This window comes from Echiichthys vipera (assembly GCF_963691815.1).
Source record: "Echiichthys vipera genome assembly, chromosome: 6".
NCBI classification, from domain to species: domain Eukaryota; kingdom Metazoa; phylum Chordata; class Actinopteri; order Perciformes; family Trachinidae; genus Echiichthys; species Echiichthys vipera.
This window is the reverse complement of record NC_139831.1, coordinates 3,245,541-3,249,863: the sequence shown is the minus strand read 5'-3', so window position 1 is coordinate 3,249,863 and position 4,323 is coordinate 3,245,541. Positions and strand designations below refer to the sequence as shown.

Below are 4,323 nucleotides of genomic sequence, written 5' to 3'. Positions count from 1 at the left end.
AAACATAATTACGCCTCTGCCACTAGTTAGGGTTCACTCTGCACCATATGATGTGATCGCCTGTTGCCATGATAGCGGTCAGCGTGACATTCACACGACAATGCTCATGCAGAAATGCCTTTCTGATGAAGTCCTGATAAAGAGCTTTGACAAGGACTGTTGCATCATATGACAGGTAAACAGTGTTCATCTTCTCCACGTTGTGCTGCGTGTTTGTGTTCACGTGGAGTTCATTTGATCATGAAAGAACTGCAGGAATGTCAGAACAACACGGGGGCGTGACGCGCGTCTAACGTCGCCCACTACTTCAAACCCGGAGGTATCAGACGTGACATTGAGACCATTTCGCGCAGGATCAACATTTCATTGAACTCTTTAATCGGCTTACTGTTGCTGGTGTTTGTTGTCGCTGTCTGTCGCATTGAAGGGGGCTGGATCCTCGAAAAGAAACCACAGGTGACAAAGTGATGTTAGTCGTGAAGTAGATGTGTTTTAACTCTTAGCGTGACGACTGTCAGTGTTTCCGTTCCTGTACGTTCTGTGGCGTTTGAGTGTGTTTGAGCGTCTCGTTGGTTTTAATTGGTGTGAACTAGATCACAGCGTTTCCTTTGGAGGAGGAGGAGATGTTTGTGGTACAGGTCAGCTCTGCAGCGCTGCTGATAAAGGAAACGCTTAATGTGGAGCGGTTCAAGAAAAGCAGTGAAGAAATGTCCATGCAGCCATTTTAAATGGAGTAAATATTTGAGCCTCAGATGAAAGAAATGCGTGTTTGGGTCCAGAGTTCGTTGTGTATTATGCAACATATTTTAAAGTGCATGTGCTACGCTGACGAGTACAGTAGTCCGTGTTTAGACTGAACAAAGAAATCAACCGTTTGACATTTACGAGCCCCGATATTCACAATTAAATATCACAAAATGACTTTTATAAAGAATTGAGAGCGACAACTGATGCTGATTAAGCAGGAACTTGGGTTTGTCAGCAACAGTTGTGGGTAATTGATTTTAGGTTTGACAATTAATTTCACCTCTAAACTCTTTTTTTATTTGATTATATTAAGTTTATAACAGAAACAGTGACAAATTGCTTCGAAATTCCTCATTTAAATATTAAAAAGCTGTTTAAATTTCTAATGACAAATGGAGAAATCGGAGCAGCGGGGGCGGTGCTGCAGTCGCTCTACCGCACCGTTGTGACGAAAAGAGAGCTGAGGAAGGCAAAGCTCTCGATCTACCGGTCAATCTTGGTTTCTACCCTCACCTGTGGTCATGAAAGCTGGGTCAGGACCCAAAGAACCAGGCCGTGGGTACAAGCAGCCGAAATGTGTTTTCTCAGGAGGGGGGCTGGAGTCTCCCTTAGAGATAGGGGGAGAAGTTCAGCATCCGTTAGGAACTCGGAGTAGAGCCGCTGCTCCTTTGCGTTGAAAGGAGCCAGTTGAGGTGGTTCAGGATCATCTGGTAAGGATGAACCCTGGACCCTGCCTAGGGAGGTTTTCCAGGCACGTCCAGCTGGGAGGAGGCCTCAGGGAAGACCCAGGACCAGGTGGAGAGATTAGATCTCCACACTGGCCTGGGAACGCCTCAGGATCCCCCAGTTAGAGCTGGTTAATGTGGCCCGGGAAAGGGAAGTCTGGGCTCCCCTGCTAGAGCTGCTGCCCCCGCGACCCGACCCCGGATAAACGTTCAAATTGCACGTTGGGTAATTGACTGTTCGGATCGATTGAATAATCATGTCCGGACTAAAATATTCATGAACTCCTCGGGGTTTTCTAATCCACTGAAGTCACTTAAAGAAGCCTACGGTGGAAGCCGCGCTCTGTCCCTTTAGTAAATCCAACAAACACACACTACGTCGGCGTGTGTGTAGGTTCATGTTAACACTACAGAGGGACACATGCATTATGTATGAGTTGACACAGCAAGTGTAATGAAAACAGATGTTTCCATTCGGCCACTCAGCAGCAGCAGCAGCAGCAGTCTGTTCTTCATGTTCACACATGAAGCACAAATCAGATGTTGTTGTTTTAACCCATATCTTGCGTTGCCATAACAACCATACTGTCCAAACAACACAAAGCCTCGATTAGGCCGTCCGTGAATTCCAGAGCAGATAAACAGCTTCGAGCATCACATCTGTGAGACCAATCAGCTCTTTGTGTTTGGCCGAACCACGCGTGGATGTGTGTGTGCACGCTGCCTCCATGTCAAACGTGTCCGGGATGCAGATGTGCAAATGATATCAAAGCAATTTTATTTTATTTTACACAGCACTTGGAGGCCGGGGAGGTGAACGAGACACGAGGGGGCTGCCTGCACCAGAACGTCATTTGTCTTAATGTGTTATTAACAGACGTTCAGACCGGGTTAGAGAGGTCGGCGGTCACAAGGAAGTATTTTCTTTGTACCCGTCTCATCGGTTCTTGATGTCAAAGCTCTCCCACTGGCATCATGATAGGCTAAATCAAAGCACGCCCTACTTAAACACATCTTTAGCCACTGTCTTTTTCTAACGCAGGCGTGCTGAGCGTCTGCGCTACCAAGTAACAACAGGAAGACTGAAGACTTAACGCGGATTTCAGAATTTTGGTGTCGTGTCACCAAAAGCTAAACCCAACCAGATCATTTAGTGTGTCTTATATGTAAGACACAATAAATGTCTGATCATCCAGCCAGTCACCTGTGTTGAATCAATCACACAGTGACGGCTTGATAGACTGTAGCAGAGTGGCGCAGCGGAAGCGTGCTGGGCCCATAACCCAGAGGTCGATGGATCGAAACCATCCTCTGCTAGTTTGATTTTGTCAGGAGGGCCGTGCCGGTCACTTGCAGCCCCCTCGCTCTGACATCTCTCCATTAATTGAATGTAAATTGGTCTTGTCTGTGCATTTGTGTGTATTTCGGGCCTGTGTCCATTGTGGGACAAATAAAGGATTCCTTCTTCTATTGTCATAGTAAAACTACAGAAACATTAGAATTCACACTTACCATGACCTATAAACATGCAGTTAATGGAGAGATGTCAGAGCGAGGGGACTGCCAATGGTTCGGCGACCCGAGCAGTTGGGGGTTCGGTGCCTTGCTCAACCTCTGCACTGCCCTGGAGATGAACTGGCACCTCTCAAGCCACTCCATTCATGGTCCACACAGGGACTCGAACCGGCGAGTCACCTATGGACGGAGCTACTGCCGCTCCAGAATTAGCTTTGTGAATTTAATACCCAGGATTGATCGTTGCAGTTTTCCATAATAAATCGGCATATTTGTTGTTTCAGTCCGAGCGTTTTAAGGTAAATTTGTAAGAAAGGATTAAAAATCTTTGAGCATCGGGGAAAGTGTTGTACCACCAAAAGCTAATCTTAACCAGGCTGCTGTAATCGCCTCGATAAACCCACTAATCAACACTTTAATTTGAGTAACCGATACATGATTGTCTCACTAGGTCAGTGTCATCTTGTGTCACTAAATCCCCCCACTGGGTTCAATGCAGTTGTATGTTGGATGTAGTGTTTTAATGTACAATCACTGGTGGTTTAACTCTGACTGCTGTTTCCTCTATCTGTAAAAAAAACACCTTATAGTGTACAGGTATTGTGTTGTACATATTGTGTGTATGTGTGTGTGTTGCTGTTGTAGGTTGTCGTTTGTGCAGAATAATATACTTTGACTTCGATGTAAGTTTGTTTTCATTCATAAAGTTTATTTTTGTATCAATGTGGGCCTCCCCACGTTCGGCCCTGTTGTTTCTCTGTGAGAGATTTTATTAAGATGCCGTCTTTCCGTTTTTGTTTTTCAATATTGTAAAGAGAATATGAATAAAGATATTATCTTCTATGAGCACCGATCGAAGATATCCCAGTTCTTGCTGCTTCGTGTCACAAAACCCCCACATCTGTGAGTTTGGTCAGCGTCTGGAAGGAGAAACGTTAAGCCTTCCTCAGACAGGATTAGTGTCATCAGAGGAAAGCGTGTGTAATTTGAATCTGCCCGTGAACATCGCTGATGTCAGTCACTCAGAAGGTATCATCATCTCCAGGGTTCATCTCAAACGTCTCAACTGGGAGATTCATTGGGACAAACAGGTGGAAGGACGCCTGGACGAGCCGCATTACTCTGGAAGTAAAGCAGCACTTACACCTGATTATGCATCAGTGAAGAGTAACACTAAAGATGGATGAATGGATGGATAGATAGACAGGTAGTTGGCTAGAAAGATAGATATACAGGTAGATAGATAGATAGACCCTAACCCCAACCACAACCCTACCCAAGCCCTAACCCTAATCCCAAACCTTAACCCTTAAACCCTAATCCTAAACCCTAACCC

General features: G+C 45.5%; 1 protein-coding gene across 2 annotated transcripts in view; it reads left to right on the top strand.

The window, feature by feature from the left end:
* The window catches only part of fat2 (FAT atypical cadherin 2), a 136,355-nt gene extending 132,519 nt beyond the window's left edge, over positions 1 to 3,836 (top strand). For both annotated transcript variants that reach the window (XM_083914897.1, XM_083914898.1), the window contains exon 29: positions 1 to 3,836. This exon is cut by the window's left edge and continues 1,120 nt beyond it. The gene's annotated coding sequence lies outside the window, so the exon portion shown is untranslated.
* The last annotated feature ends 487 nt before the right edge of the window (positions 3,837 to 4,323 follow it).